General features: G+C 45.6%; 1 protein-coding gene across 2 annotated transcripts in view; it reads right to left on the bottom strand.

Annotated features, from left to right (window-relative positions):
* VSIG2 (V-set and immunoglobulin domain containing 2) overlaps positions 1 to 18,434 on the bottom strand; it is a 59,287-nt gene that overhangs the window by 24,508 nt on the left and 16,345 nt on the right. The window contains exon 1 of one of the 2 annotated variants that reach the window (XM_088481853.1): positions 11,204 to 11,289. The exons of the other annotated variant lie outside the window; for it this stretch is intronic. The gene's annotated coding sequence lies outside the window, so the exon portion shown is untranslated. Of the gene's footprint in view, positions 1 to 11,203; positions 11,290 to 18,434 lie in introns of those variants that run through there. 2 annotated transcript variants of the gene reach the window in all.

The raw sequence follows: 18,434 nt of genomic DNA, 5'->3' as shown, positions 1-18,434 counted from the left end.
ATATCAGGAGATGAGTGATGTGTCAGTGAGGACAGGGCTGCATGTGACAGGGACAGTGAGAGTTATACAGTTATACCTAACACTGCTTAGTAAATAGACCCCTAAATTTGTTCTGCGTCCCCCAGAGGTGACCTTAGTGCTGCCTGTGCAGACGGAAAACATCGCCCGCTTGCATCTGATGTCACAACAGTGTCCACCCCTGGATCAGGCCTACAATGAAGTGTCCTAGGAGCTTAACATGAATGAAACGCGTAGGGTTAAGACGTCTGTGTGTGTAGAGTGGCTTCTATCCACATATTTAAATATTGGCTTATGGAAAATGTATTTTTGTATATGACAATCAGGTGCGTTCCAACATCAGTGTTAGTTTAATGTACAATAAATTTGTGGTGGAAGTCACCTCATCATTACATGCCTCCCCCCAACCATATTCCTTCTATATGCCCCTTCCTAACAGCCAGGACCACTCCCGCCATCCTCCCACCTCCAGTCCCCTGTGCCCCCTATGCCAAGCTCTTACAGGTTGTAGTAAATTGGGCACTGAATCCGGGCGGTGCCATGTAGCTTCAGGTTCCCTCCATGGAATTAATCATTAACTCCTTACAAGAGCTGAATCAGATGTGTTTGGCGGCTGCGGAGGGTGCGGTCACCAAAACCTGATAACGGGGAATGCGAGAACAAACATCAGATAATGTTCTCATATATCACCTGGGGATGGAAGTGCCATTCAGTTTCTTGGACAAAACGCCCTCAGGATCAGAACGTACCTCAGGTTATTCTGTAACAAGTCATTGTATTGTGAGTAACAGGCGCACAGGAATAAGGGAACTGCGACGTGCAGAACCTTCATCTGTACCATAGTCATCATGTTTGTGAGAAGGATTTACCTTCAGTTCCAACAAATAATCTTCCCTATAAGTCAGAACTAAAATACATTCATACACAAATTTGATGTGCCAAGCCTTGGAGAGAGTAAAGTACCAACCAATCAGCTCCTGTCACTTTTCAAACACAGCCTGTAGTGGTTGGTACTTTGAGTCTCATTCAGACCCGCTCGCAAGCACCTATGCGCTCGCAAGTGGGTCGATGTTGAGGCCCTGCGTACGCATTGCGGCTGCACTGCGCGTGCGCAAGCCCCGGAGCGAGTGAGAAATTCTCTCGCTCCGGGACTCACTACAAAAGGGGTGGCTGTCGATGGTGATCGACAGCTTGCCCCGTTTTGTAGGCGGGGTGGCTAAACAAACGGAGGCGTTCCTAACGGAACGCCTGCCGTTTCGGGGCTGCCCCACTGACATCACTCGTGATGTCAGTGGTGAGCTTCCACCTCTAATAGAGCCGAAAGCTCACTGGGGCTTGCGGTAGACGAGACCCTACCGCAAGGGTCTCATCGCACCCTTGACCATCGCGACCATCAACCTGGCCGCTCGCTAAAGCTGTGGGTGGTCACCCAAAACCTAGCGAGTGACCAGGAGGCCGGCTCTTAAAATAGAAGCGGCCGCCCTCATTCAGAGCGAGCGCTCGCCTCTCCATCCACTTTCTCTCCATGGCTTAGTGCATAGGGGTCGATTCAGACCCGGACGCTAAGCTGCGCTCTCTCGCAGCTAAAGGGGCCGGGTATGCAAACTCCGCGATCGCACTGTCTGGTGTAAGGACGCCCTCTATGCCTTAGAGAGCGACGGCAGAGCGATCGCACACCGGTATAGAGACGCCTACATTTCTTTCTTAACACACGTCATCTCCAGGAAGTGTGTGATTACTCAGAACCATCGGAGCTGCACGCATCGATTGAGGTAGACCCTACCCCGCCGCAAGCACTGCGATCACTGCAGACTGAAATACAACCAGGTGACGTGTACAATGGCGCTTCCATGCTAATTATGCACACCCATAAAACTGCGTTTTGACGGCCAGACACGCCTGCGTTCGCAGCACCACTCCCCCGTTCACAAGCAACTTCCCCTGTTACCACCCACAAATGGTCCTGTCACTCAACATAGCGTCCAGTCTGTGTACTAGGAGCGCACGATTCCCAGACGCAATGACTGGTTCCCGCAAGTGTATTTTGACATATACACATGCGCAGATGGGCGTCAATCGCCAATAGCGTGCGTCCGCGGTTTAGCGTGTAGGTCTGAATCAGGCCCATAGACCCCATTGTTCCAACATTGGCGTTCCAGGTTGGGGGGCGGGTGTGTTGACGTAGAGAATTGTAGGTGTAGATAGAATGAAATAAGCACAAAATACAATAATAATGGGATAAGTTCTTATAATACATGATCAGCAATTCTGGTTGTTACATTCCAAGTATATCTGTGCTGTCGTTTATGATCCGATAACCCCATATTCTTAGACTGTCTATCCATGGTGTCCCATAAGGAAGGCCATCGACCATTGATGGTTAACAACTGATGATGGATGGTTTTGCCATCGATGGCGGAGGGTCTGATTCAGCTGTACAGGCTATTGCAGCCTCAACTGCGACTTTTACCACAGCGAGCCTGCGACCTTATGCTAAAGCCACATCCGATGGGATTCATATACAGAGAAGTTCGCCGGCTGTGGTTGCACCATCAGACCTATCGGTTGCACCATTAGATCCTGCAACTGCTCTATGGAGATGCAGATTATCCATCTGAACATGGACGCCTGTGTCAGTGCAACTGCGGTAACCATGAGATAACATTTTTCACTCGTGTGCGGCATCGACATAGTGCTCAACTCTGAATCAGGACCCCGATGTTTCTCTGCATCCCATGGCAGAGATCGGATGGTGAGCACCAATATTTATTTATTTCTTGTTCGTCGCTTAGCTCTGCCCCCCAAGCGCACTGCTTAGGACCGACCCTGCTTCCCTGATTGGCCTGCTTAATTCATGTGACCCATGGTAGTGGTACTCTGCAATGGTTCAGACCATAGTTGATTTTTTTTTTAGTCAATGTTTTCCTGCCATCGGTGTAGAGTACAGATGGCACCATCAATGGAGACGATTGATGGTGAACCAATCGATGGTCATCCCTTGTGTCCCTTTTGTTACATGCAACATTACCACCATTCGCCTGGATATCACACCAAGCACCCTACCACTATGGGGGGGACACTGGGCAAAGATCAGCTGGCCCCCACTTTCTTCATCCTAAACTACCTTAGCCACGCATTGTTCATATCCTGCTATCCACCATAGTGAATTACATTATAGTAGTGACACCTGGGGGTATATTTACCAAGAAGTGGCTTATTATCCAATGATGATCTGCGGCTTTGACTGAAGGATTTAAAATAACAACTGTTATAAATGCTAATAGGATGTAATGTACAACACTCACACATCGTACAGCACAGGAAAGGTCAATTTCTTTATTTTTCCTGGAAAGTATGGAACATTCTTATATAAAACTGAACTAAAAAAAAAAAAAAAGCCGGTGGAAGCCATTTTTCCCCTAACAGAGACAAATTATGGTTTAACATATAATATAATATAATCCTATTTCTGAGAGATCATTTCTATAAAATGTAAGTTTATCTTATATCAGCAGAGTCCTCGGATAATGAGGGAACTAAAGCAGGCAGGAATCCCACACAGGATGATATTTATATCTTGGAATTCATCTTTCATACATTCCATGTGATACGGGATGATTACATAAGGGGGTGAATTTAAAGTGACATGTACTGAAAGCAGCCCCATTATATTACAGCTGTCTGTCTACACTCTACTTCCAACTCTGTAATGTACAGCCATGGACAAAAGTTTTGAGAATAATACAAGTATTGATTATCACAAAGTTTGCTGCCTCAGTGTTATTAGACCTATTTCTCAGATGTTACTATAGTATACTGTCAGATGTTACTACGGTATACTGAGGTAACATTACAGCATTACATAAGTGTCAGATGTTACTATGTTATACTGAAGTAAGATTACAGCATTACATAAGTGTCAGATGTTACTATGGTATACTGAGGTAACATTACAGCATTTCATAATTGTCAGATGTTACTATGGTATACTGAGGTAACATTACAGCATTACATAAGTGGCAGATGTTACTATAGTATACTGAAGTAACATTACAGCTTTTCATAATTGTCAGATGTTACTATGGTATACTGAGGTAACATTATAGCATTACATAAGTGTCAGATGTTACTATGGTATACTGAGGTAACATTACATAAGTGTCAGATGTTACTATGGTATACTGAGATAACATTACAACATTATATAAGTGTCAGATGTTACTATGGTATACTGAGGTAACATTATAACATTATATAAGTGTCAGATGTTACTATGGTATACTGAGGTAACATTATAGCATTACATAAGTGTCAGATGTTACTATGGTATACTGAGGTAACATTACAGCATTATATAAGTGTCAGATGTTACTATGGTATACTGAAGTAAGATTACAGCATTACATAAGTGTCAGATGTTATTATGGTATACTGAAGTAAGATTACAGCATTACATAAGTGTCAGATGTTACTATAGTATACTGAAGTAACATTACAGCATTTCATAATTGTCAGATGTTACTATGGTATGCTGAGGTAACATTACAGCATTACATAGGTATCAGAGGTTACTATGGTATACTGAAGTAAGATTACAGCATTACATAAGTATCAGATGTTACTATGGTATACTGAGGTAACATTACAGCATTACATAAGTATCAGAGGTTACTATGGTATACTGAAGTAAGATTACAGCATTACATAAGTGTCAGATGTTACTATGGTATACTGAAGTAAGATTACAGCATTACATAAGTGTCAGATGTTACTATAGTATACTGAAGTAACATTACAGCATTTCATAATTGTCAGATGTTACTATGGTATACTGTGGTAACATTATAGCAGAAAACTTTGTGATAACCAATACTTGTGTCATTCTCAAAACTTTTGGTCATGGCTGTACTTCTACAGGTGCACAGCAGGGTGTGGGGGAACCGGCAATATCACCAGGCAGTACGGCAAGTGTGTGTGCGCACAGGGCTGGTCATCCACATTCGAACGCCAATAATAGGCCTTCGCACTAAAACCACGTACAAGAAAGAAAGTATTCTGTTGGGAGGCACAGAGTATACTATATAAAAATACAACATAATATGTAATTAAAACAGACAAGAAGCTTATATGGATGGAGCTAGAGAATGCAGCCCTTCCAGATGAGCCTCTGATTAGAATGAGGATTTATGTAGTTTTAATTGTGTCGATCTGTTCCTGGCGCTGTAATTATTGTGATTAGAGTTTGCTCCCCTCTTTATTATGTTTCCTAGAGATCCACATTTGGGATAATGCCGATAAAGGATTGTGATGCCAGTTCCATCAGATAAGCTGCCTGATTAGTGCTTTAAGTATGCAGTTTGGATGCATCAAGTCCATCCCTGGTCTCTAATTACTACACTATCAGCCTCTGTTTCTAGCCTCGTCTACAGAGTCATCCTTAGCTGGGGCAGGAGGGACCTGCGGGGAGAAAGTGCCACTGGGAGCCCGAGGGACCTGCGGGGAGAAAGTGCCGCTGGAGCCCAAGGGACCTGCGGGGATTAAGTGCCGCCAGGAGCCCGAGGAACCTGCAGGGATTAAGTGCCACCGGGAGTTCGAAGAACCTGCGGGGAGAAAATGCCACCACAGCCCGAGGGACCTGCAGGATTAAAGTGCCGCAGGAGCCAGGTGCCCGAGGGACCTGCAGGGAGAAAGTGCCGCCAGTGCCCGAGGGACTGGCGGACGGGGAGAAAGTGCCGCCGAAGCTGGGAGCCTGAGGGACACGTCAGAGGGAGCAGAGAGACCGAAGTGGAAGCCGGAGCAACCTGGAGGACCTAGCCGATGGAGGGACATGGAGGAGGGAGCTGAAAGCAGATAAGTACTGTCACTTTCCTATACAAGCTGCTGTGCAGACGGCAGCTTGTGTACACTTTCAGGCGCTGCACGCCATCTGAGAATGGCGTACAGTAACACCATCAAATTTCGAAATACATAATATAGATTGTAAGCTTGAGAGCAGGGCCTTCCTACCTATATATCTGTATGTTATTACCAAGTTTAGTTCTATTAATGCTTACAATTGTAAAGCGCAACGGAATATGCTGTGCTATATAAGAAACTGTTAATAAATAAATAATATTCGGAATTTGATGAATAGCTTAATTTCTAGTGTGGAAATTAACACAGATAGATATCGATATCTCCTGGTTGAGTGTGTTAATGAATACCAAAAAACGGTAGTTACGGAAAAATGTCCTTAAAACCATTAGTTTGGTATTGATGAATAGGCCCCTATATATCTTATATTGTGCTGTACTTATTTAGTACCAGCTATCTATATAGCGCACACATATTCCGCAGCGCTTTACACAGATTATTTGGCCATTCACATCAGTCCCTGCCCCAGTGGAGCTTACACTCTAAGGGCCTGATTCAGCTTGGTTCGCAAGGCTGCATTCGCACGGAATTGGTCGATGTTTGCATTTTCCGCATACCTCGCACTGCGCGTGCGCTAACTAGCTACTGTGATCGGGGTAAGGGATCGCAGTGAGTACGCAGACCCTTCTGATATTGATTGATAGGAAGTGCAGTTTGTGGGTGGCGATGGAGGGGTGGTCGGGCGAATGCAGACGGGTCAGTGCACTTGAACGTCGTTGCAGGGGCGTGCATGATTAAGCCCCTGTGGCGGCATACGTAGCCTGAGCTGTAGCTACTGACAGGAAGTTTAGCAGTCTGCGAGTGAAGTCATAGTCTATCACAACAGTGCCTATGGGTCTGATGTTACTCGATGTTACCGATGTTTTCGCACACTTGCGAAGGCATTGCGGATGTAAGTAAAGGGAAGTGGGCCACTTGAGAATGTGGTGGGCGGCTTTGTATAGCGCAGCGATTGCAGTCATTTTCATATATTGGCAGCGACTGGGTGTGTGTGTGAATCAGGCCCTGGATTCCCTGCCACACACACACACACACACACACACGCAGGGTAATTTTTGTTGTCAGCAGCCAATTACCCTATCGGTATGCTTTTGTAGTGTGGGGGGAAACAAGAGCACCCGGAATTAACCCGCACAAGCAGTGAGAGTACATACAAACTCCACACAGATAAGCAATGACTGTAATTTGGACTTGTGACCTCAGTAGTAATATTACATTAGCAGTACTCTGGTGACAAGCATTGGTTAGAACTTGCTTTATAAGTTGTGCCATACTGTATACAATTCTACCCAGGCTCCTCCCGGGATTTCTCAGATTTCAGTGAACTGAAAACAGGGAGATGCTGAAGATCTCCTTCAAAAACAAATATCACACTCGCAAGACGTCCTGATTTTTCTGTGCTCAAAAGGGGCCGGAGCAGAGACGTTTGGAGGGTTTATTCTGTGTAAAACAAATTACGGATAACCATAGTGATGGTGTAGTCGGCGTCGTAACATGGCGCACACACATAGGACCTCATTCAGAGGCGGTAGCAAGAAGCGATCGCTCTCTCTGAATGAGGGCGTGCGCTTATTTTTTTTTGGTGCGGCCTCCTGGTCGCAAGCTAAGCTGTGGGTTACCACCCACAGCTTAGCTAGCGACCAGGGTGATGGTTGCAATGGTGATCACCATCGCGACCATCGGGGCTTGCGACAAGACCCTAAGGTTGGGTCTGGGCACTCGCAAGCCCCAGGGAGCTTTCTCTCTCGCTCTGTCTCTCTCTCGCTCTGCCTCTCTCTCTCGGTCTCTCTCTCTCGCGCGCACTCTCTCTCTCTCTGTGTCTCTCTCTCGGTCTCTCTCTGCCTCAGTCTCTTTCTCTCTCTCGGTCTCTTTCTCTCTCTCGGTCTCTGTCTCTCTCTCTGTCTCTCTGTCCCTCTCTGTCTCTCTGTCCCCCTCTCTGTCCCTCTCTCTGTCCCCCTCTCTGTCCCCCTCTCTGTCCCCCTCTCTGTCTCCCTCTCTGTCCTCCTCTCTCCTCTCTGTCTCTCTCTCTGTCCCTCTGTCCCTCTCTGTCCCTCTCTGTCTCTCTGTCCCTCTCTCTGTCCCTCTGTCTCTCTCTCTGTCCCTCTCTCCTCTCTGTCTCTCTCTCTCTCTGTCTCTCTCTCTCTCTCTGTCTCTGTCTCTCTGTCTCTGTCTCTCTCTCTCTGTCTCTCTCTCTCTGTCTCTCTCTCTGTGTCTCTCTCTCTCTATCTGTCTCTCTCTCTCTGTCTCTCTCTCTCTGTCTCTCTCTCTCTGTCTCTCTCTCTCTCTGTTTTCCTATGGATCTTTTTGCTGCTACAACTGTGGGAATTGTGATTTATTCCTTTGGGCTGTGGATATTAATTCCTAGCTGCCCACTCACCATCTGATCTCCCCGTCGTTCCAGTGCAAATAGTTATTTACTTACATTTATGCAACAAAATATATTTATATTAAAAAAAATTAAATTGTATTTTTATTGACTCTGAAGCATTTCAGACACGAAAAAAATATTTAGTGAAAAAGTTTTTATCAACCTAGATTTCCAATGGAGCAAATAACTTAGAGATGTTCGCTTCGGTTTTACTCAGATCTGTTCGGTTCTCATAAACTGCATCATACCCGGCTCTCGCGTGTTTTGGATAGCCAATAAGAGAAATCCGAACTAATCAGAACTTGCACTAATTTGGTGATAAGAACCAAATAAAACCGACCCCGCACATCTCTGAAAATAAATGTATAAACTATAAAGTGATGTAAGTGATTTAGGGCTCTATTTATTAACATTATTTTTACTAAAATAAAGTGAAAAAGGGTGTTTTCACACCCTTTTCACATTATTTTAGTTTCACCTGTAGTTATTACAGGGCAATTGGAGTAGAATTAGTAAAATTCTACTCCAACCCCTAAGTATCACTTATTTTTAGTAAAGCAGATCGCATTTCCCATAATTGTAATGGGAAATGTGATCCGACCAGAGTTACTAAAAATAAATTGTAAAAAAATACCGGGGAAAGCCCTGTGATAATAACGCCACCTGGAGGTGGCGTTATCCAGGGTCTCCCCTGGTTACCGGGCTCCCACTCTGCTCTAACGGGGAGAGCAGAGGCGGGAGCCGGTACCAGTAATCAGCTATGTGGTCTAAACAGACCGCAAGCTGATTGCTGTAAAAAAAAGAAAAAAAAAATGTAAACATTTTTTTTTTACTTACCTGAATCCAGGGACCGGTGATCGGGCCTCCGGTGATGGCTCCTCTCCGGTCAGCTGGTCTCCCACAGTGCACTGCTGCCCGGTCATCAGGTGATCGGGTCCCAGTGCAGTATGGGACATCACCTGATCGGGAAGCACGGAGAAGATCACCGGAGGCCAGGAGGATGCAGGTAAGTGTAATGAAGGGAGGGGGGTCACGGGGGTCCACGATCGCGGGGGGTGGGGCTTAGCGTCGGTGGGGGGTAGCAGCGACGGTGGGTCGGCGCATGCATGGGCTCTTAGTCGCGGTATTTTTTTTCAGAAAATACCACGAGTAGAGTGCGGATGGGATCCGCAGGGACAGAGCTTTATCACAAGCTCTGTCCCTGCAAGGGATTTATAGTAAATCCCTGTGATATTGCCTGAATTCGCAATGCGAATTCACTCGGTAATATCACACTACAATCCGCATTCTATATGCGGATTGTAGTAAATAGAGCCCTTAGAGGCATCGTCAAAGTGATGTCTGCCTGTGAAATGTTGGCTCAGTATGTCCAATACCTTACTAAGTATCAGTCAGTCATTCTCCTCTATCTAGGATGCTGGGAGCTGAGCGCTCCTGTTACAGAGACAGGAGGGGTCATTTATTCAGCTGTAAGTGGGCAAATGGCGAATACCACGCACCCATGTTTCTGTAATTGCGCCGGCTTATACGGGTTTGCAGCTGACTTACCATAACTGGGCAACTGTATATAAACTGGCTGGCGGAAAGGACCAGCGTGCCACATTTCTTACTGCCGGACCAGACATTAAAGGGTTGGAGGTGGCTGTTGGGCTTTTATTCCCTCCAGCTAGTCCCAATGTTCACACATGCCTTCGGCCCGTACTTCCAATAGGGTGACTTTTGCACCATTATAAGGGAAAGTGCAAATACAACAATAGCAACGTAATAAAGACATCAAGATATGCAAATGTGACATGGAGAAAGAAATATCTCAATGTCTACTCATAGTAAAACAAATGAGCTGTATTGTAAGAGAAAGCAGCTCTATCATATTCACCAAGTCTTGGGGGAGATTTATTAAATCTTGTAGAAAGTTGGAGAAGTTGTCCATAGCAACCAATAAGCTTACAATACCCCTTTCATACATAAGCCTAAAACCCGGGTCCTGCAGATGTCTGAAAGGTCTGACCCGGATTGATAGTCCCGGGTCCGTGACTCTGGTCGCCATCAGGGTTTTTGCTTGCAACCCAGGTCAATGACCAGGCTTATGAGGGAAAGGTGCGACCTTGGTCTTCATGCCTAAAAGCATGTTCAAGCATGCAGTGATTACTCCCATTCAGCATGTTCAAGCATGCAGTGATTACTCCCATTCTGAAAAAATGAAATTCTAACCCTAACACTCTCTCAAATTACCGTCCCATCTCCCAGCTCCCATGCCCCTCTAATCTACTTGAGAGACCAGTCTGCACCTACCTCACACACTTTCTTCACTCACAAAACTTATTGGACCCACGTCAGTCCGGCTTCCGTTCCCAACACTCCACAGAGACAGCACTGACTAAGGTAGTAAATGATATGGTCACTGCCAAGGCTAAAGGCCATTACTCACTCTTAATTCTTCTAGGTCTCTCTGCTGCCTTTGACACTGTTAACCACTCTCTTCTCATACAAACACTACAATCCATAGGTCTTAAGGACAAAGCTCTTTCTTGGTTCTCTTCCTACCTATCTGATCGCTCTTTCACGGTTAGTTTTTCTGATTTCGCCTCCTCCTTGCTACCTCTATCAGTTGGATTAACACAAGGCTCAGGGGCCTATTCATCAACACTAAAATAATGTTTTTCAGGACATTTTCCTTAATTACCGTTATTTTAGTATTCATGAACACACTTAGCACAGTAGATATCACTGATATCTCCTGGTTAAGTCCGCCTACATTCATTTCCACACTCCCCATACATTAGTACATCAGTACGGGGATGTAGAAATTAGGCTATTCATCAAATTCCGAAAATTCTGTATATTTGGAATTTGATGGAGTTACCATACGCCACTATCAGGTGGCGTATAGCGGGTTACACTTACCTGCTGTCAGATGGGCAGGTCCTCCTCGGTTCCCTGCGGCGCTCCCAGATCCTTCCTCCAGCGGCTATTCTGACACTATTTTCTCTCGGCAGAACACAGTAAAGTATCACCACCTGTACTAATCCGTGTCACTGAATGTCTTTCTGCCATTTCATCTTGGATGTCATCTCGCCACCTGAAACTTAATTTATCCAAAACAGAATTAATTATATTTCCACCGGCCAATAACAGTTACCAACCTGATCTCTCTATCACTGTTATAACTCGACAATCCACCCTGCCCCAAAAGCTCGCTGCCTTGGTGTCATCCTTGACTCTGAACTGTCCTTTGTTCCCCACATTCAATCTGTCTCAAAATCATGTTACATACATCTAAAAACCATATCCAAAATTCTATCATATCTCACACAAGACACTGCAAAAACTCTAATCCATGCACTCATTATTTCCCGCATTGACCACTGACCGCACAACACCCTCCTTTTTCAGGCGCACGTCTACGAGCACAAATGTCCATGCTTGGTAGGTCACAAACTATTTTAACATTTTAGAGTAGATGACCAAGTCCAAAAGTCTGGTCGCCCCTGACCTACAGTATACACCAGTATTGCGTGCTTACCCGCCTAACACGGAATATATTGCTTCTTTAAATAAATATACATAATGATTGGCTTGTATTGAATACACACAGAACTGCATTATAATGGGGATATTCCTCAGAGTGTCCTCACATCCTCTCTAATTCACACACGTTGTACCAAGGCTAATGAGTACGCGTCTTTGGCTGGGATGATGGCATCATCTCAAAGTGATCAGGACCCGTCATTAGGGGCTGTTTGTTTCGGCACTGACAATACAACATGGCGAGTGGGCGTATGTGTTGGCAGATTCCCTTCCAGCATTTCATCTGAGCGCGAATAAAATGTGAGACTCGGTGAAGTATTTATATGAAATAATGTTAATCATGATGAGCACTTAGACACCCAGGAAGAAAATATTCCCAGTTACGGGCTCAATGTAACCTGTTTCCATAGCAACGCAGATCCTGTGGGAAAGACAGAGGCTATGGATGGCGACAGTCTGTAATTACCAAGGCGATACTCTGTCCTGTCACCCGAGGTATTTCTTATAATGCACTGGCCCATCTCTATCGCTAGTGAGTCTGTCCGTCCCCTAGGGCCGTATTTACCCATGGCCGGGCCCCTAAGATTTCAGGTAATTCGGGACCCCTCTGACACTTTAATCTTTACCCAACTACAGCCGACAGCCTGATCCTGGTACAGTAGGTACTAGACCGCAGTACATACCTCTATATCTATTTTGAGGGTCTCCTGAAAAATTCTATTCACAATTTGTTTTATAATTTTATAGCGCAAGTAGAACTTTTCAGGAAAGGATATTTTGGGGCTATAATTGTTCAATACTGTAATATTTTGAAGTTAATAATTTTGTATTATTTATCTAAAAAAGATATAAAATAATAATAAAAAAAAATGGTAATTTAAGATTAAAAAAAAAAGTTATAATTTATGGATGATTGTTTTAATATAAGTGACATTTTCTTTCACTGCAATAAGGAAGCTGTTAATTATCTTATTAATAGAGTATATATATATATATATATTATATATATATATATATATATATATATATATATATATATATATATATATATATACATACACACAGGTGCATAAATTTTGGGACATTGACAGAATTTTCATATTTTGGCCTCTATTCACCACCACAATGGCTTTGAAATGAAACATACAAGATGTGCTTTAACTGCAGACTTTCAGATTTAATTTGAGGGTAATTACATCCAAATCAGGTGAACGGTGTAGGAATTACAACGGTTTCTATATGTGCCTCCCACTTTTTAAGGGGCCAAAAGTAATGGGACAAACTAAACAATCCTAAATCTAACTTTCACTTTTTAATACTTTGTTGCAAATCCTTTGCAGGCAATTACAGCCTGAAGTCTGGAACGCATAGACATCACCAGACGCTGGGTTTCATCCCTGGTGATGCTCTGCCAGACCTCTACTGCAAATGTCTTCAGTTCCTGCTTGTTCTTGGGGCATTTTCCCTTCAGTTTTGTCTTCATCAAGTGAAATGCATGCTCAATCGGATTCAGGTCAGGGGATTGGCTTGGCCATTGCATAACATTCCACTTTTTAGCCTTAAAACACTCTTTGGTTGCTTTTGCAGTATGCTTCGGGTCATTGTCCATCTGCACTGAAGTGCCGTCCAATGAGTTCTGAAGCATTTGACTGAATATGAGCATATAACATTGCCCGAAACACTTCAGAATTCATTCTGCTGCTTTTGTCAGCAGTCACATCATCAATAAATACAAGGGAACCAGTTCCATTGGCAGCCATACATGCCCACGCCATGACACTACCACCACCATGCTTCACTGATGAGGTGGTATGTTTTGGATGATGAGCAGTTCCTTTCCTTCACCATACTCTTCTCTTCCCATCACTCTGGTACAAGTTGATCTTTGTCTCATCTGTCCATAGGATGTTGTTCCAGAATTGTAATGGCTTTTTTGTCTTCCTGTTTTTGAGGCTCACCAATGGTTTACATCTTGTGGTGAACCCTCTATATTCACTCTTGTGAAGTCTTCTCTTGATTGTTGACTTTGACACATATACACCTACCTCCTGGAGAGTGTTCTTGATTTGGCCAACTGTTGTGAAGGGGTTTTTCTTCACCAGGGAAATAATTCTTCTGTCATCCACCACACTTGTTTTCCGTGGTCTTCCGGGTCTTTTGGTGTTGCTGAGCTCTCCGGTGCGTTCTTTCTTTTTAAGAATGTTCCAAACAGTTGACTTGGCCACATCTAATGTTTTTGCTATCTCTCTGATGGGTTTGTTTTCATTTTTCAGCCTAATGATGGCTTGCTTCACCGATAGTGACAGCTCTTTGGATCTCATATTGAGAGTCGACAGCAACTGATTCCAAATGCAAATGTCACACCTAGAATCAACTCCAGACCTTTTACCTGCTTAATTGATAATGAGATAACGAGGGAATAGCCCACACCTGTCCATGAAATAGGTTTTCCGTTGATAGTCCCATTACTTTTGGCCCCTTAAAAAGTGGGAGGCACATATAGAAACCGTTGTAATTCCTACACCGTTCACCTGATTTGGATGTAATTACCCTCAAATTAAATCTGAAAGTCTGCAGTTAAAGCACATCTTGTTTGTTTTATTTGAAAGCCATTGTGGTGGTGACTAGAGGCCAAAATATGAAAATTCTGTCAATATCCCAATATTTATGCACGTGACTGTATATATATATATATATATATATATATATATATATATATATAAGTTAATTGCAATTTATGTGGGGGGGTTAATACAAAAAAAAAAAAAAAAAGAACTAAGGAGGGGACATAAAATTCTTATATATATCCTTGTGCTGCACTCAAGTGGTTCTCTAGTGGGCGTCCAGAATCCCAGCAAGTCCTGCGCTGTCTCCTGTCCCTGTCTGTGCTTTCTCCGGGGAGCGCGGTGAGCAGCTGTGATGGCGGCGGTCACGTGTCCTCTCATGGAGGTGTAACAGCCCTGACACTAGTGCGCTATTGGTCCCATTGTCTCAAAACAAACCCCCAACCCCCAACTGACTACGAGTTAGGGGAAAACGTTGACGATATCGCATCGATTGCACAGCGTCTAATGTGTACCCGGCTTTAGATTGATACATTGCACTTGGCACCAGTTTAAATAAAGCCCAGGAATAGCGAGCGGTCTATGGGGAAAATGGTTACTTGTGCAGCAATGTGACTGCGTTAGGTACTTCCGGCTGCGGTGGCGAGAACGTGACTACAATGGTAACATAAAAATCTGCTCTGGCTGTCAGGGAGGTGTCACAATGATTATAGGGAATGAGATTTATCACAGCATGGCACCACTTCTGTACAAACTATAATTGTACTGTATGAGGGCAGCACCTACTGTCTGCTACATACTGACAGCCTCTTACAGTATACAGCAGATATATCCGGCCTGGAGAAGTCACCTTCATTAAGAGACCCTCGTATCTCTGTCATCAATGCTGCTAAAATATCCAACTGCTTATTATTAATTACAATATACAGTATTTATAGAGGTTTCTATATCGCACACTCTGTATTATACCCTGTCTTAATACGGTGACACAATATTTTCTTTCTTGTTTTATTGTAAGCTTAGAGCTGGTGTCCTCTGTTACTTGTTTGTTGAGGGGCCCATTTATCTGATTGTATATTTGCGGCTGAATCACTGCAAATATTAAGTTTCCCCCGTATGTATCACAGAGGGGCAGCAGCGGGTACCTCCAATACCTCCTGTGATCCCTCCATTCCCACCATAGGTTTCTATGGGGGATGCGATGCTGCCATATTTACCAACATCCGGAATGCAGGGCCGCAACTAGGGGAGGGGCTAGAGGTGCACGTGCATCGGGTGCCGGAATGCAGGGGGTGAAAAAGGGTTGACTCACGGTGGCTTGGGGGCTGCAGATTCAGAAAACGGCCATCCAAAAATGGCCGCCGCCAAGGAGGAGGCAGATGCTAGAGGTGCTTACTGGACCTCTAGTGTCTGTCTCCTCCTTGGCTGCGACCATTTTTGGATCGGCATTTTCAGCAGATTCCATGCAGACTAGCCGTCCGCATGGACTCTGCTGAAAACGGCCATCCAAAAATGGCCGCCACCAAGGAGGAGACAGACACTAGAGGTCCTACTGGACCTCTAGTGTCTGTAGGCCAGCACAAGTGCAGGGAGAAGATGCTGAAAGCTGCATCTTCTCCCGTGAAACCCCCTGGCAACGAGCAATAAACCCCATAATAATGAGCATGAAACCCCCTGGCAACGAGCATAAACCCCCCATAGCAACAAGCATGTAACCCCCTGGAAACGAGCATGTAATCCCCTGGCAATGAGCATATAACCCCATGACAATGAGCATGTAACCCCATGACAACGGTCATAAACCCCATGGCAATGAGCATGAAACCACATGGCAACGAGCATGTAACCCCTGGCAACGAGCATGAAACCCCCTGGCAACGAGCATGAAACCCCCTGGCAATGAGCATGGAACCCCTGGTAATGAGCATAAAACCCCTGACAATGAGCAGGTAATTTTAAAGTAATTAGAAGCCTTACTGTGGGGCATAAAATGGTGTCGGGCAAATATGTAAGTGGCACTTTGGTAATAGGCATTACAGTGTGTGGCATAATGTGTAATGGGCATTATGGTGTGTGGAATAATGTAAGTCACTATACCCGGGGCGTCTGACTAGTGCACTGCCTTATGGAGGAGCAAGGAAAAAATCCAGGGACAGGAAAGAAGGGGGTGCAAAATTGCTGCCTTGCACCAGGTGACAGATATCCTAGTTTCGGGGAATGCAATATATTCCGGATATTGGCCCCCGCAGCTAACGCCATCTGAAGATGGAGATAGCCTCTTGTAGCCTATGGACTATATATCACATAATTAGCTGGCAGAGGGTTCCTCCAGAACCTTCCCCGGAAATGGGCGCTGTGCATGCGCGGTCAGCGTCCCGCAACAGCTCCAGCAGCAATACATCGCAAGAAACTCTCTCTATTCTGCACCCCGGTCCCTGCGGTTGCTCTATGATTAATCCGGCTGATGTTATCGCATCCTGCAATGCCATCATGGGTGCTAATATTGCGCCCAGATCGCATTGTAAATGCGATTAATGATAAATGGGCCAAACAGGATCTTATAATATGGTAGAATAATAGTTTTAATAGAATTTTTAAACAGTAGCAACAGGTTGTAACGGGAATGGGGAAGCAACATACAGATTCCAGAGACCCAGGAGTGTGGCATATGAGTTCCAGAGACCCAGGAGCATGGCATACAGATTCCAGAGACCCAGGAGCACGGCATACAGATTCCAGAGACCCGGGAGCGCGGCATACGGATTCCAGAGACCCAGGAGCGTGGCATACGGATTCCAGAGACCCAGGAGCGCGGCATATGGATTCCAGAGACCCGGGAGTGCGGCATATGGATTCCAGAGACCCGGGAGCGCGGCATACAGATTCCAGAGACCCAGGAGCGTGGCATACAGATTCCAGAGACCCAGGAGCGTGGCATACGAGTTCCAGAGACCCGGGAGCGCGGCATACGGATTCCAGAGACCCGGGAGTGCGGCATACGGATTCCAGAGACCCGGGAGCGCGGCATACAGATTCCAGAGACCCGGGAGCATGGCATACAGATTCCAGAGACCCAGGAGCATGGCATACGAGTTCCAGAGACCCAGGAGCATGGCATACAGATTCCAGAGACCCAGGAGCGCGTCATATGGATTCCAGAGACCCAGGAGCGTGGCATACAGATTCCAGAGACCCAGGAGCATGGCATACGAGTTCCAGAGACCCAGGAGCATGGCATACAGATTCCAGAGACCCAGGAGCGCGGCATATGGATTCCAGAGACCCAGGAGCGCAGCATACAGATTCCAGAGACCCAGGAGCGTGGCATACAGATTCCAGAGACCCAGGAGCGTGGCATACGAGTTCCAGAGACCCAGGAGCATGGCATACAGATTCCAGAGACCCGGGAGTGCGGCATACGGATTCCAGAGACCCGGGAGCGCGGTATATGGATTCCAGAGACCCGGGAGAGTGGCATACGGATTCCAGAGACCCAGGAGTGTGGCATACGGATTCCAGAGACCCAGGAGCGCGGCATACGGATTCCAGAGACCCAGGAGTGTGGTATATGGATTCCAGAGACCCGGGAGAGTGGCATACGGATTCCAGAGACCCAGGAGCGCGGCATACGGATTCCAGAGACCCGGGAGCGCGGCATACGGATTCCAGAAACCCAGGAGCGCGGTATATGGATTCCAGAGACCCGGGAGAGTGGCATACGGATTCCAGAGACCCAGGAGTGTGGCATACGGATTCCAGAGACCCAGGAGCGTGGCATACGAGTTCCAGAGACCCAGGAGCATGGCATACAGATTCCAGAGACCCAGGAGCATGGCATATGGATTCCAGAGACCTAGGAGCGCGGCATACGGATTCCAGAGACCCAGGAGCGTGGTATACGGATTCCAGAAACCTGGGAGAGCGGCATACGGATTCCAGAGACCCGGGAGAGCGGCATACGGATTCCAGAGACCCGGGAGAGCGGCAGTGTTTATTGGACACTCGCAGTGCAGCGCCTCCTCCAAGCCCCAACTTCATGTGCA

Source organism: Taudactylus pleione, unplaced genomic scaffold (assembly GCF_031769625.1).
Source record: "Taudactylus pleione unplaced genomic scaffold, aTauple2 ptg000278l, whole genome shotgun sequence".
NCBI classification, from domain to species: Eukaryota; Metazoa; Chordata; class Amphibia; order Anura; family Myobatrachidae; genus Taudactylus; species Taudactylus pleione.
The sequence above is the reverse complement of the archived record's forward strand: the minus strand, read 5'-3'. Positions and strand labels throughout refer to the sequence as shown.